Source organism: Haemorhous mexicanus, chromosome 10, assembly GCF_027477595.1.
Source record: "Haemorhous mexicanus isolate bHaeMex1 chromosome 10, bHaeMex1.pri, whole genome shotgun sequence".
NCBI classification, from domain to species: Eukaryota; Metazoa; Chordata; class Aves; order Passeriformes; family Fringillidae; genus Haemorhous; species Haemorhous mexicanus.
Window position 1 is genome coordinate 1,476,166 of NC_082350.1, and position 16,230 is coordinate 1,492,395.

General features: G+C 38.4%; 1 protein-coding gene across 2 annotated transcripts in view; it reads right to left on the reverse strand.

The window, feature by feature from the left end:
- CLSTN2 (calsyntenin 2) overlaps nt 1-16,230 on the reverse strand; it is a 203,054-nt gene that overhangs the window by 185,909 nt on the left and 915 nt on the right. The window lies entirely within an intron of this gene.

The window sequence follows — 16,230 nt, forward strand, 5'->3', positions numbered from 1 at the left end:
TTTATAGCAAGAATGAATACACACATTTAAACACTAATAATTCCTGGAAGCATTTTAAGCAAATAGGTATATAAAGAGCTAACACTGAGAGTACCTAGAGAACCAAGTTCAAGTAACTGAAATTCATTTGATTCTCTGCATGCCTGAGAAGGTCAAGATAAGATTACATAAGATTATATGAAGGTAAAAAGTTTATTGGCTGTGTGCAAATGTCACTTTAAAACAAAAGAGAAAGAAAATCAGTATATTTAAAGAATTCTTCTTGGTACCTTTCAATAAATAAGGAACCTTACCTTGCTAACCCCTGAAAGGTCTCCAGGTAAAGAACTAGGAAGATCTAAGAATAAGAGCAAAGAAATCAGCATCTTAAGCTTTGGTATTTTTTAATTCCAGCAAAGTGATTCCAATGTGTTCTGAACATTCATTTATATATCTACATGAATATTTAGGAAAGAAAGACCAAGACTACAATGAAGTAGAAATACATAATGTCTGTAATTTCAATTCAGACACTAAAAGATCAAACATGGTAGAGGGAAGCTCTGACTGTTTAAAGCTTCTCTTCTGTTTTAAGGCTTTTATTATTATCCATTATTCACTTATTTCCAGCAGCACGGGGTATCTGCAGGATCCTACTCCTTATTTAAATTAGGAATGCTAATCATACTGAATTTTGATTAGTGCTTTTCAGAGTTTATTCTGCTGATGGTTATTTTCCTATGTTGGCAGCTTGATAGATATTGCCATGCACAGTTAAGTAAAATAATTAACTGAACTGACTTTCTTGCCCCCTGGAAGTAATTTTGTTTATATGCTTGCTCCCCCCAAATCATAGCCATAAGTGGAAACCTTCCATTTATCAAATAATTGGCTGCTATGAATTGTAAAATTAAATATTTAGACATCTTCGTAGAATGGATTAAATGTCAACTGTGTCATCTAATACCAGGAAATATCTATTAAAAATATATTTGATAGTAGATATTTTCTCATAACACTAAAAAGCTGGGAAACAAAAAATTCTTAGAGTATTGCCAAATTGAAAACCATGCATAATTCAGCACTCAAACTGAATTTTAATCTTTTCATAATGCTCGGGGAAATATTTTTTACTTAGGAAAACTAATAGAGATAAAGAACATTACAAACCAAATAAGTGGTTTTATGTTCAGACAGAAATTATACAATAGCTAATAGAAATAGGTTATTTGAAGCAGTGAGAAGAATGGGAAGCGCCCTGGACATTACAAATTCACATCCAAGTTCACAGGACTGTTGAATTAAATTTTAAAAATGGTATGAGGAACTCAGGGAACTTTTCATCCTCAAAGAGAACAGTGAAGCTCTTTAAGACTTTAAACACAGGAGAAACAGAAAGCAGCAGCTGCCCATAAGCAGAGGCTGCTGCACTTTCCTCTGATGATGCTTAGAGTCCTCCCTTGGGACAATTCCCCTCCCTGCATTGTGTTATTGCTGCCTCAAGTGCCCCTGGCACAAACCACTGCTCTCCAGTGAAATCCTGCTGGTCTTCCCCCCACAAGAAGTAAGAGGGCTCTCAGCCTGAGAGCTGGGACAGCACTTCCAAAATCTACCTTTTTGATTGGTAGAAGGATCATCAGCACCACCAACAAAGTAATCAAACATCATTACAGTTGGTTTCAGCACCAAGAAGAATCCAAGAGAAAGAACCAGCACTGGCATGGCATTTCCACAGTGAAAACACAGTTTCTTCAGGGATGTAATAGAGACGTGCTTCTTAAATTTACAGCTACTGATTCCCTAACATGAGTCTAACTCCCACAGAAGCATCCCAGGATACACATAAAGGACTACTGGAGTCTTGAGTAATCTCTCACAGCTGGCTCAATAGGTCTACAAGAAAATATTTGTAAAAGGAAAAAAAAAACCCGGAAGTTTCACTGCCCCACCCCCTTCAAAACCCTGGGAAAAAACCTGTTCTACAGCACCTTCTTCTCCTGTTCCTCCCCAGTTTTCATAACTTGGAATAAGTATTTGTTCTGATTTCCTTAGGTAATTTGGTACTGTAGTGTTGAGCTTCTACCCAAAGCAATTCCTCAACATGTGGGGGAAGAGCATCTACTCCTTGTGCAAATTTCAGGCCCAAGTGTCTTGGAGGACTCTGATGTACAAACGAACTTTTTGTACAAGCTGAGTCTTTGGGAGAGCTGGGAACTCTGTCCCTGTGTGCTCCAGAGGGCTGAGCTAAGCACTTAAATACAAGTTTGTAGCGAACAATGAACTTCCAAACCAGGAGAATTATTTCATTTACAGTGCCCAAGATTGCCATGCCATGCAGTTGCCACTCATCCTGATGCAAATCCCAGCTCAGACTTTACTGGATATTACTGCTGGCTGCAGCAGATGGTCGCACACTTAGAATTAGTAATTAGCCAAGAGAAGAAAACACAGAGTGGGGTAAGGGGAGGAGGGAAGGGGGGGTTGGGGGGGTGGGGGGAAGAGAGGTTGTTTCTCTTTAACTGTTACTTTTGTTCATTTTCAGCTGCACTGAAGGTTCTGGTCTCCTGGCAATGATAAAGATTGCCTATTTTTCTGCAGCAGTTGATTCATTTTACTTTATAGGTAACTGGATTTTGTTTGATAGTCAATTTTTCAATTCTTTAAGGGCTAGAAATTAGGAAGATAAGGTCCATTAGGAAAGTTAGTCCTTATTTGCTGAGCACAGGAAGGGTATATAGCATTTTTACTGGGGAGACTGGGAAAAAGCCAAGGAACTGCTATCAGTATTTCACTGAAAGAAATGAAAAGTAGATCCAGGGCTTGAGTCATCATTAACAGAGCAGTGGGTTCAAACAGCTCTTTAATATTTAATTCTGTATCCATTTAAAATGGATAGTTTTAAATCCATTACACTTTTGATATTTGCAGATCTAACAGTCATTTATTTGCTGCAATAACATGGTCATAATAATGAAATAAAAGATGCAGTGCTATTCCAAGAAAACCACAGAGGGAGGGAAGGCGGTTGGGAATTTTGGCTCAGATGGAATTCTTGTTTTTTTCTGTTTCTCTGTAGCAGGTGGATGGTCAGCGTTCCCCAAATAGCACTATTTTGTGTCACACAGTTCACACAGACCAAAAATGAACACTGACATATTTTATCATTATCGGGTTTTCCTCATTAGTGTCTAAAACATGAAAACTGTTTTATTTATCAGGGAAGCAATTGCTTCCCATTGGAAACCAAGAGACATTATTTAATTAGCCCCAGAACTGAGCTATTGCAGCTGTCCACTCTTTCAAGCAATCAGATCTATTACCAAGAATAAATTTTAAAATACACATTTCGTATGCTTGTCTCTGAAAAAATAAAGGATTCACTGACATCACAGAATGTAGCCTAAACTTGTCAATCATATAGTAAATATGAAGCCATTAAATAACTTTCTGACTATCACAAATACCTTCAAAAGGGCTTTTTAAAACAAGGCTACTTTCCTGATTAGAAGGGAGAGTAAATGAGAAAATAATTGTTGGGCCAGACCCATGTGTGCCCAGACTCATATTGCCCTCAGTCTTTTAGCAGAGCAGTGATAACTCGTTGTAGATGAAAATCTGACTTATTTCAAACTGATGGTGTCCATTTTCTTAATAAACCAGCACTAATCTATTAAGTGCACAAATGGCATCTGGACTATTCCAATGCCAAGAATAAATAGAGTGTCTTAATGAAAAGCTTTTTATTTTTCCCTTCTGAAAAACATTCAGAAGAAGGAAGCAGCAGAAAGCAGAAGCTGCCAAAAGGTGCAGCCCTGACACAAGCCACCCTCTTCTGATGTGTGTCAGTGCAAGTCAAAGGTGCTAATGTGTCAGTGATGAGATCATTATTAGATCAGAACTCCTGTGACAATTGCAGTACTGTGTGGCAGGAGAAATAAGAGACAGGAACCAGACACACATATTTATTTGTGGCGCGGCAGAGAAGGCAACCTCCGTTTAACTTGAAAAGCCTACAGATAATTAAAACTATATTTCCATTGCCTGTGATTAAGACCACTTAGAAACGGAGAGAGATAGACAAAGCCTTTGTGTATAATCTCTCGGGCATCTCTGTTGAAGTGCACAAATAATGAATAGCTGAGAATTCTCTGTCCCCTGCAGGAAGGGCTCAGGCCCAGCACTGCAGATTGCATTTTCTTGACCTAATGCACTGATTATCCGGAATAATTTGAGAGATAAAAGCACATGAGAATTTTGTCTTTAAGTTCTATTTGAGTACAGACTGTGGTAAACAAAATGGCAAGAAATCTAAAATTAAATGCTTATCAAGTGAGACAATTAAAGAATTTGCAATAAGCTATGAGAGGCAAACAGCTCCCCCTCAGGACTGACCTATGTCCTTTGAATGTCCACTGTAAATGAAATTAAACTCTCTGAGTGTTTTAAATTGCTAAGAATTTTTCCTTCAAGGAGATGAATATACACATACATGTACTTTGACCAGTTTGGACAGGGCCCTGAAACTGAAGCAAGCATGCTTTTGGAAAATGGGAGAAGCCACCTTTCCAAACAAAAGGAAATGCAAGGCCGAAGTTGTTCAGATGAATGTTGGAATATGAAAGAGGAAGTATTGTACATATTACAGTCATCAGGGTTGTACAGTGAACATGAACAGCAGCAATTATATTAATATCAGCCATTTATTTCAACAGATTCCTCCAGTGATCTTCACTGATGTTGATGGACACCCAATGATGAACGGTAATCAACCTGGGCACTTCTTGAATGACTGCCCAAAATCTGTGTCAGATGAAAGAATTTAATTCTGATTTCTGAAGTCCTCTGGGCTCTAATTCCTTCTAAGAACAATTACAGACACATATCCTGGCTCAAAGAAGAAATTATACGAATTAATAATTCATAAATTAGAATAAAATAAACTGAGTGTTTGGGAAAACTGGCTGCCAGGTGAGGTGGAAACACCAACTATGAGATCACAGCCTTAGCCAATTCAGGAATTTGCTGACAACTAATGCAAGAAAGGGAACACTCCTCTTTCCCTCCTTTTCTCAGTTGTTTCCATTGTCATCAGCAAAAAAACCAGTGTTTTCAGCAAAGCATGTAGTGGCTTAAGTGAAGAACACTGAAATATTAATTTCTATGCCCTAGTTTTGTGTTCTGTGCACCCTTCTGAAGAGTTATAAGTTAGTTATTTTGGTTTCCAGATAAAAAATTGATCGATTCTGACCAATGCAAACCTCCTAAAAAGCCTGGTTTTACTCAAGTGGCAACTAAAGAGCCAGCACAACAAGAGCAGCTCTGGTGCACTCAGCAGAAAACCACAGTGCAATATCACAAACCCAAAAGAGTTTTCAATAAATCATAATGAAAGATAGCAGTTCCTTCTTCATATGCAAAATACCATTGAGTCTGAACATTTCTCGAGATGAATACAAACTCAGAATAAATATTATGACTGTAGCAATCACAGAACTACCTGGAATGCTCAGCTTGTCTCTCCTTCTGTGTATTCAGGCTTTTGTTTCCTAGAGCTTATCTACTGACTTATCAATCTCAAAGTTAATTATAAGCCCACATCTGCTTTTTTCAGCTGCTTATTTCAGCACCCCAAATTACTTCTCATTAGTTTTAGGAAACAATGACTCAGCTTTCTCTTTTTTCATTCAAAGCCAAACTTTTATGTTTTAAATCTACATTCACTTCTATTCTGATGTTTGGAGTTTTACATCTTTATCATGGGAATAGAGTTAAAATTCTCCCATTTTCATAATAAAAGTATCCCAGAATGAACTAGCTAATATTTGATGTTATTTATATATGATTTAAACTTGAAATCTGAAGATAAGTCAGTGTCTTCTACAATTAAGAGTCAGTTTCAAGGCTGAGTATAGAACTAACTTCATCTTCAGTACAGCAATTTAAAAAACTTCTAGGAAGTTGTATGTTATTTTAAACAATGTATGTTATTTAAGCAAAGTAGCTGTACTTCAGTCCCTTATTCTGGATCACAGATCAATTCATACAGAAATTGCACTGTGGGCAAAATGTTACTGAAAATTCAGATTAAGTTTAATGACAATGCAAATTTAAGCACTACCTTAGCTGCACCATGACAGTGTTGTCCTTCAAGAAAGTGATGCTGAAAACCCCAAAATGTACCCAGCCTGTGGCTCCAGATGTTTATCTAATGCCCCTCCTCCAGTGTTATTTCAAACCTCAGCAAACCTCCATATGCTGAGGCAGCTTAAGACATGGAAAAAGAATTAACAACGTGTTTTAGGATGGTCTATAGCTTTCTAAATTAAGGGTTTATTTACTACATTTAAATACATTAAATACATTTTCAGAATTATTTATTTTGGAGTTTTTTACTCCAAAAATTCTCTTGCTGTCTGAGAAACTGTCCATTTTGTTTATTTTTCACCTCTCAGGAGTCAGGTCACCACCTCTACACCTGCAGTCACAGCATCAGGACAGACACACGTGAAAGTGTTTGCTCCTGAGTGTTCATTCCCTCTCTTCTATGAAGATGACATGATACTGAAATAAAAAACTTTAAACAGCACAAGGGGGATTATTTTTATATATATAATTTTTAAAAAAGGCAAAGTAATTGGCAAGAAATGTTCTAACCAAATTAACTTCTCCCTGTTTATAAAACCACACCAAACAAACTAATTACATAAGGACTCTGGAGAAAGCTGTGATTTCTCTGCTGTGCTTTCACATGCAGCATAGGAAAGCACGTTGCAGTAAACAGTAGGCAGGGCCTGCTACTTCAATCTTGCAGATTAATGCAAAGGACTGTTTTGTTTTCAGTCCATCAGCTCAGCCCCACACCCAGCAGCCCTTGGCTCCTGCAGTGCCACTGATAATCTGCCACATCCTATAGCAGCACCCCCAGAGAGATGGACTGAAATCAACACTGTTGTGTTTTCTAAAGGGCACTGAAAAACTGACAGATGGCAACAGCTGGGGCACATTCCATTCAAGGAAACACTTTTTAATCAAAAATTTTATACAAAGCGTATGGGGCTTTTTATTGCACATGATTTCTGTTTCATTGCACATGATTCCCACTGCCTTTCATGCTGCTGCTCTAGCAGGCAGCTCTCACACAGCAGCCAGCTCCCACACACAAGGACGGCAGTGAGGCAGAGGTGGGCAAACATCCATTTGAGCCAAAAGAGCTGCAGGACTTTGCCCTTTGCTCTGTCCAGTTTTAGTGAAGCCCTGGGAGAAGAGGCCGTGCAGAAACAGCTCCCAGCTCCAGGGAGGCTGCTAGGGGGGGTGTGGAAATTTTGCTGTCCTAAATACTGTATTCTAGTCCAAAAGTATCTGAAACCTGATGTTAAATTGCTATCATCCTTTCAATTCTAGCACACCTATTAATTACAGTGTTATATTTCATTTCTGTCCTCTGACTGCCACACCAAACACCACGCTCACTGTTCCTGCCTTCATTCATGACTTTTTTTCATTAGCACACCTGGAAGCTCTCCAAGGCAGGCAGCAGTAAGGAGCAGAAGTCTTGTCAGAAATATCCATTAAATTTGTCACAGGCACTAACAAATCAATCAAGTACCAATGAGCCTTTCAGAAATTTTTAGAGCAGCTGGTTAAAGGGACCCACTTGACTTAAAAACTTTTCAGCAACAACAAAACACACTAGGCCTGACATGTTGTGGTTATCATATCCACCGCCGCCGAATCACAGTTACTTAAATTTCTTTGTCATGTGACAGGAATATGTAAATTTTAAATGCTTGAACCAAATTTAAATTTAATTAACTAAATATATTTAAAGAAAATTAGTTAAATTTAAATACAGTTTTTTCTGGAGACAGATTCCTATAACAGGCTGGCAATTGCTCTCCCTTGTTTACCCAAATTATTTTTCTGTTCTTTTAAACTTTATATAAAGGGCAAGTAAGTTATGATTTTCATCATGATTTTTAAAAAACAAACAAACAAAAAAGAGAAATTTAAAAATTGTATTTTTAAAGGTAATGTAGGTTTCTTTTGCAGTCTGTTTATATCCCCATGGTAATTGCATACCAGCTAACTGGAGTCACAGTCCATGAAGTAACTAAAAGCCAATCACTTCCAGGAACTAGTTCTTTTTCTCTCAATCTTTGTATAATATTTTCACATAAGAGACAGTGCTGGAAGGGAGGGAAACTGACTTATCATGTGAAATACTTTATTACAAACTCAGTGTAAGGCAAGTGTTTGTGTGGATACAAGGTGCATACGCTGGCTAATTGTGTCCAAAAGCTGCTGTTACACCAGAGAAGTTTTGCATCATAAATGCCTATAACCCATCTGCCTATACTTCATACCTACCAATATTTTGTCTGTTCATGCCCTCCTGTGTTTTCACTAAGCACAGAATGTCTCAGGCTCAGGGGGGACAAACAAATCAATGAAACCCTTGAGACTGACACAAGGCATTGGGGGGGAGGCAAAGAGCAAGAATCCCAGAGTGGGACCACACAGCTCTCCAAGGAAAGGATCACAGCACCCAGGAGATGACTGGAGCTGTGTGGATGGGATTCGGTGCCCATTCTCCAGCATGTCCTCCTTAACTGAACTGGCCTGACCCAATTTGCTGGGCAGCTAGAGTGTTTGCCACCAGGGCAGGAGCTGAGTGTCGAGCCTGGGACTGGCAGAGTGTGTGATATTGCAAAAATCTAACACAAATTATATATTGTTTTCTCAAATATTCTGAACTCTACTATGTTTATGTTCGCCACCCCTACGATGGAGGCAACAAACAAAAAAATCTAATATTGCCTACACTGTCCTTTCTACACTGAGTTTCAGTCTGAGAAACAAGAGTCACCCTGACATTGACAACATTTAAAATAATATAAAAACTTGGTCCATTTAATACAGAAGCATTGGACTTCATTTATAAAGGGAAAGGTTGTTTCCAAATTACTGAACAAAATTGCTATGTGCCAGCCTGGTGGCACTGTTACATCCCCTATAAACACACCCGTAGCAGAAATGGTGATGGAACAGAAAACAGCTGAGAATAGCAAATCCTCCTTGTGCTGGGGCTGCACTCAGAGATGCTCAGTCCTCCACAGTCACTGAGACAAAAGCACTTGGGAGAGGCTTTTTTATAATCTAAACACCCAGAAAAAAGGACAGTGGAGGAAACCACAAGCCAGGAGAACAAACTGGTAGGATGCATTTCACACAGCCAGAAACAGGAGAATTGAGCAGAAAATCAATGACCTAAACTACCTGTCCAGAGTTTGAATTCTTTATATTCTTCCCCTTCTTGCTTCATAAAAGTAGCATAACATGCATTTTTTTAGGTGGCCCTAGCAAGAAAAGGGATCAACAGCAGTTTTAGACTCTTGGGAGTGTTTGTTCTTGTCCAGAAAAAAAAAAATAAATTCAGCTGAGTGGAAAGAAGCAGGTTTAAAGAAAAGTGGAGGCTCTTATCTATTCTTTCTATAAGGTAATTGTTGACCAATAAGCAAAAGGAACTCTAAAGAATAAATAATTACCTATTCAGGCTGTTCTTCTAAAACGTTTTTAATATTTAGAAACCATTACAAGCAAGAGGCTTGTCCCTGCTGCTTTACACTAACTCAAGTAGTTCCATTCTGAGGAACACATTTTAAAGCCTTTTGATTTTATTTTTAAAGCAAGCTGGAATCCTGCAGTGCCAATTTTGTTGCAGTGAACTTTAAAGTGGTGAATATTCCCATTCCACTTGTTGCATTACTAACACTTCCTGGCATTATAAATTATTTTTCTAAGTCTGTATAAAGAATGCTGCATGCTTTTACAAGCAGTCCCTTTTGGTTTTCATCATCATTCACCTAGGAACATGACAACACAGGAACACACACATAAAAGGAAATTATTTATGTAAAGAAGAGATATAATTGAATTAATGGGTGGACCACAGATGGAATGAAAGTGTGAATAAAGTAATTAGAGTGGAATTTCCATTATTTGACTCAGTTTGTTCCTTCCTTTGAGTCCTTACTTTGTTCCTTCAGCCCTCCCTCTGAGGGTCCCTCCTGCTACTGCAGCACTGGATGGGTGCAGATTTTGGATTCTCAGGATCACACACACTGGAGAGCAGAAGTGAGCAGCTCAAGTTTACTACTTCTTGAATATCAAATAATGAAGAGAATCAAACTACACAAGAAGAGAAAATGTCCCAGGGTATCATTCTTGTTTGCTTTAACTGGCTCACCATGAATCTTCATAGCATGGAGTTATGCTTGCTAGCATAGTTATTTGAAAGAATTCCATTTATATCAATACATGTTAGAAAACATTTATTTCTACCTGAAATTTTAAGAAGCTAAGCAGTTATGATTTCCACTGCAATCTTAATGATGAGGGATAACTAGAGCAGTTTTACATTTTTCAGCTGCTCACACTTCTTTTTATACATGAGCCTGTTCAGACCTCAGGTAACCTTCCATGTATCACTCAAACCATAAGAAGATAACTAGTCCTCATCCTTTTTTACCCCCAAACACATGAGTTTCCTATGCTGTCCTTCCTGTGGCTTTCAGAATTTGAGATCCTTGAGGAACCGCCTCTGATTTTAGAGAATGTCTAAAAAGTGTAGAAACCACACTTAACTCCACAGCAAAAATCACATCTCAAAAGCAAGTTATATCTTAATTCATACTTAAGTGTTTCATTGCAGAAAAAAAAATTGTCAAAATAGTACCTCAACAAAATAAATACTTTCTTCAGCTTTTAAAATATTATGTTGAAAATAAAAGGGTTTATAGTTCATTGAAGTAAATGACTTCATATTTCAGCTGCAGAATCAGGCACATTGCAATGGCTCTCATACATCAAGGCTTCATTAGTTTCAAAGGAGTGTGACACAAAATCTACATTCATCCTCAGAGCATAACAGCAGCAAGAAATTTTTGGACCTATAGGCTTAGCAATTCCAGTACTCCCCACTCAGGTTTCTCTCTTGTGTTCTGAATAGCCCAAAAGTTTAAAAACTCTCACTATTTTCCTGGCACCTTCAGCGACAATCTGTTTTAACTTAACATTTTTTTACCTAAATGGTTATTTAGTACACATCAGGACTATAAAATGACAGATTCTGTCCCCGTCCTATCGCAATCCACTGTAATATCCTGCCCTATTTTTCTAAAGATCAAGTCTTGTACATAAAGAAAACTACTCAAAATCAGTTCAAATCCTTATTTTCTGTGAGTAGTTTTAAAAGTTCAAGTGGTTATCATCAGACTGGAATTCGTTGGTTATTTTCCTTGCTTCTTTCTAGCTCCAAGTAATTTAGCATATTTAGGTGTAACGAAGTATCTCAATGTTCCCATTCATTATTGATTTTATCTGTCAGGAGGAACTTGCATTCACTCCCAACCCAAGCATGTAATTCTCATTTTCTCCCTAGCCCCTTCCTCCTGCAGTGAAGACCCCTCAGCAGCCACTAAAAGCTCCATCAGAACAGCCTGAACCCCTGACCTTTTAGTCTTCTTTGGACACACTCATGTCACCTACTATTATTTCACAGCTATAAAAGTGACTAGGAAAGGCAATCACAGAAAATAACCAAACTTAAAAGCCCTCAAACCCCTCATCCCTGAGCTTCAGGGACTAGCAGAGGTCACTGTGAGAGTGACTGCTTTTTTAGTGCATTCTAAATCTGAAACCTGAGCATGTTTATCACTCTTAACTTTACTGGATGATAAGCAGCATCCCTTAAGTCAAAACCAGCATCCCCAGAATTAATTGTGCTAATACCAATCTTTTATTTTACCTTAGATTAGGCTCACTGTGAGGAGATTGGGGATTTGCCTTTGAAGGCTAAAGTCTTAATTAAGCTACAGTAATAAATGTAAGCTTCAAAGCCAGAAATTAAAAATCATTAAAAATTGTTATAAACAACAGCAACACTCCATGGCTTTGCCTGCACATCATATTTTTGATCATGCCTCATTTTCACAGAGAAATATTTAGCACCAATGAATTCTGGGCATCCTAAACTGACTCATGTTCTAAGGCTGACAGTGAGTAGAAATGATAATATTCAGAATGACAATTTTAGAATAACTTCTGTACTTTCAGTATTGTACCAAAAGGATATTTGCAGATTAATGCCACTGCTTTTCAATACAAACAAACAAACAACAAGGATGCTGGACAGCTTCATAGTCTGAAACAGAGAAATGGGATTTTTTGTTCAGTCCCTGGTTATAAAGTGGGCTGACAAGTGCTGGATTTGCTGTGGTGTAGCTGAGAACACACACTCCTCTGAGCTGCTTAAATAACAAAGATTTGGAGAGTTTGTGGTTGTATTCTTGTAGTCTAGTGAATATTCAGGCATCCTTCCTGGCTGGTTTTGTTGTCTCCTTATTCTTTACAGTGCTTTTAGCACAGCCAAAACACAGTCAGAGACTGGGACTCCATCTGCCCAGGAGGTGTGAACTGGAACTGCTTCTGAGACACACATTACTTGTCTGGGAAGAGCCAGACTTCTCATCTTGCTAAGAAAGGCTCTCTATAAATTTATCAAGACCATAAAAGTAGCTGAAGATGCAATGGGCCCAGCTCATCCTGGTACCCAGCTCAGCCTTGCTGGGACACAAGGCACTCAAATATGACTTTATCAGCCCAGAAATGGGGGCACAGTTACAAGTCTGGCTCTTTTCCAGGGTGAGAAGGGACATCCATCACCTCACTGCCCTGAATATCACCTCCTGTTTTTCTGCTTCAGAAAACACCACGAGCAGCAGAAACCCCCTCCACACCAGCCTGTTTAGGATGCTCACAGTGCTTTAAGGGAGTAACATAAAAGGCTTCTGCCCAAAAAGAGTGGGAATAATCTGCTCTGCCTTGTGGATAGGACTAATACAAATGGACTAAAACCACTGTACAGAAAGTTCAGATCAAGCCTCATGAAAAACCAGGACCATGGTGAAGTGTGCAGTAGATAGCCCAGGGAAGCTGTTGCATCTCAGCCACTCCAGATCTGTAAGATGAGGACAGAAAACTGTTTCTCAGGAATGACAAGGGGCCTGCCTTGAGCAGGAGCATAGACTGACGACATCCTGAAGATCCTTTCAGAACTGTTTTTGCACGGCATTGCTGATGAAAGGTAGTTGCTGTTGTTGGAATGCAGGTAGAGGTCTCTTCCAAAAGCCATCCATCATCTCACAGCATTTTGTGAGGGACAGAATCCTGACAAACTGATTCAGTAGATCCCACCTTGTTTCTAGCCAAACTACCCCTAAGCCTGAACTGTTACAATTTCTTTGTGGGTTTTGTAGGGGTTCATTTTCTGGGGGGGTATTTTTTAGCCAAGGAGAGGGGAGGAGGGTCAGGGAATGTCTCTGATACCCTGCAAAAGGCTCCAGGATGCTATGGTGAGTTTAGTTATTTTGAAGGTCAGTTGTATTTCAACACCAGTCTGTGAAAATCCTTTTTGGGACAGGACTTGAAAAACTGAAATATGGAAAACTGCTGATCCTCAAACTTCTCACACTTACAAGCTTATACTGGTATTTTCAAGCTTTCCTTCCAAACTAGGAGACAAAAAATACAATTGCATAAAAAAGAGAAAGGGAGGTATGCTTATACCATGATAATTTGAAGAATCAGGACTTTACATATACTTGAATTATTCACAATAAATTCATTAGATAAAGAGACACGAAAAGCCATTCATGGCAATCTTGTGAAAGTCTTTGTGCTCCAGTTATGAAAAATGCTTATCACATTTGACAGCCAGCATTTTCACAGGCACATTTAGTCCTGTTAGTCTCTCCTTAGTCCTTCTGTAAACACAGACCTGTCAGGAAGGTAACTGCACTGAAGACTCCTTTTTCTCCTGTCATCACCCTTGATGTTTAACATTAGATAGAGGTGAAAAAAAAGTGCAGATTACAGTAATTTTCTCCTGTAACCACTCAGATTTGACTTGCACCATAATGTGTGCACTCCTAGAAGGGGTTGACAGACTTACCTTTGTAGGCATGGTGATGAAAAAAGGCAGAGAGGTATTAGGAAAAAAGTTAAGGTTTCCTTAAGTGAAAACCAAAATACCATTTGCAGTTTGGAGTAGGCCTGTGCCACAAGTAACATTTAAACTAAAAAAAGAAGATCATAGGAATGGGTAGAGAAAGCATAACAAAGCACTAAGGGCAGATAATAATCACTAAATAGCAAATGCCTAATAACAGAGTTAAGTGTTTTTCTTAGTAACAAAGCAGTTACCTGGTGAAAAATTATTTGCCCAGGTGAAAAACACTAAATGCATGAACTACCTGTGCACCAGGGCAAGCAGCAAGGAGCATGGTGCAAACACAAGGACTAAGTTAAGCACATGTCCAAAAGAACTGCACCCGCATTAACAACATATAAATATGGAAACAGTAGGTATAAGTTAATAGATAAATGTATTCAATAAATAGGTGTTTCCCCTACCATGACCTGTCACAGTGGTAAATCCTAGATATTTCCCTAAGCCTGTCACTGAAGGAAGATCAGCACTTCAAAGGGAAGGCATTGAGAGAGCAGGAAGATTTCACAGTTCAGATAACATCCAGCCATGCCTCTGTACAGGTGTGCCCTGGGAACATCAGCCTGGGGGGTAACTGGCACTGTGCCTTCTGTTCTGGTTCAGTTCTGGTCCTGCAGAACTCCTGCCCATCTGCAGTGAATGGCTATATGGCAAGGTTGGGTTGTTGTCTTTTTTTGTTTGGTTGGAGATTTGGGGTTTGTTTTGGTTTGCTGGAGGGGATCTTTTGTCAATAGGTTTTGTGTGTGTGTTTTTAAAGTCAAATGGACACTGGTACTACTGAAAAAAAAGTTTACTTCTATAAGGTAACACAAATCCTGATGGAAGAGCCAACCATCTGCCTGTACACTATTGCATAGGTTTTTGCAGAGGAGGAATTCACATATATTTAGTCTTACTACAGTTTGCTCAAGGAGATCTTAGCAGACATTTCAGCACAGATCAGAAACTGCCCTGCTATATTCTTGAATCTGGGCCCATTAAAAAAACAACCAACCAACCAAACATGGAGAATTTTCCAAGCACTAGAATTATTTTCTTCTCCAATAGTTGCACAAAATACTGAAAATATTAACAGGCTGATGATAAAGGAACTGTTGGAGCTCTGATTCTCTGTTACACTTAAAGACTGATATATTATATAACTGCAATTTCCACATTTAAATAAAATATGGCCATAAAAGACATTCCACATTAACACACTATTACATGTACAGATACTGAATATTGTACTTGTATCTGTTTCAGTTTTCTCCTACTAAATACATGATGTAAATTTATTTTTCCATACAAACCTCTAATAAATTAATGATATTATGGAACCAAATAAAAGTACATGATATTAAATAAAAAACTACAACAGAAATATTAAGTTCCTCCAACAATTTAAAAAGACAGGAGTGTTTTTTTTAAACAGTGCATAGAGGTTTTTCCAAAAAAACACAGGGAATGCAGGCCCTTCAAGGGAATGAAGAGTTCCATAAGTACTATAATATTATGCCTGGACTGCAGATCATGAGGTCAAATATTATCAGGAAATAAACTATTAGTATCAGGGAATACACAGAAAGTATTTACCCTTGTAAGAAGTAGATACTTCTCACATATAAATACTTCAAATCAATAAATGGAGAAGCTAAATTAAAACTACTGTCTAATGAAACCTTTATCACAAAAGCCAGTCTGTCTGTGTAAGTTCAGTATTTCAAAGGATGATTTTCTACACAAAAAGTAAATCACTATTTAATGAAAAATGTGTTGATTCTCCCAATGTAAAACTGAAGAAAATAATTAGGCTAACAAATTCCCAGTTAGCAGAATTTGCAGTGTCAGTGACAACAGCATGTGATTAACAACCCTGCAACGATCCTAAGGGAATGCAAGCAAAAGAACCAAATCTAAGATGGAAGACTCACAGTGATAGAGGAAAAAAATGACAAGGGCATCTTTTCACTAGGAATTATCTTCATGCAGCCAAGAATCACTGGCCACCATGAGCAACAGTCTTGATATTAAAATGGGGGTCAATATATAAAAAACATTTGGGAGCCCTGGCTCAGCAGGGTAGGAGCTGATGCCAGTGTAAGCTTTTTGAGAAAGGTGACTGAGAATAATTCTTTAAGGATGCTGTAAAATGCTCTTTGGGACAAGCACTTGGACTTCTGCTTCCTGAACATGACAACTCC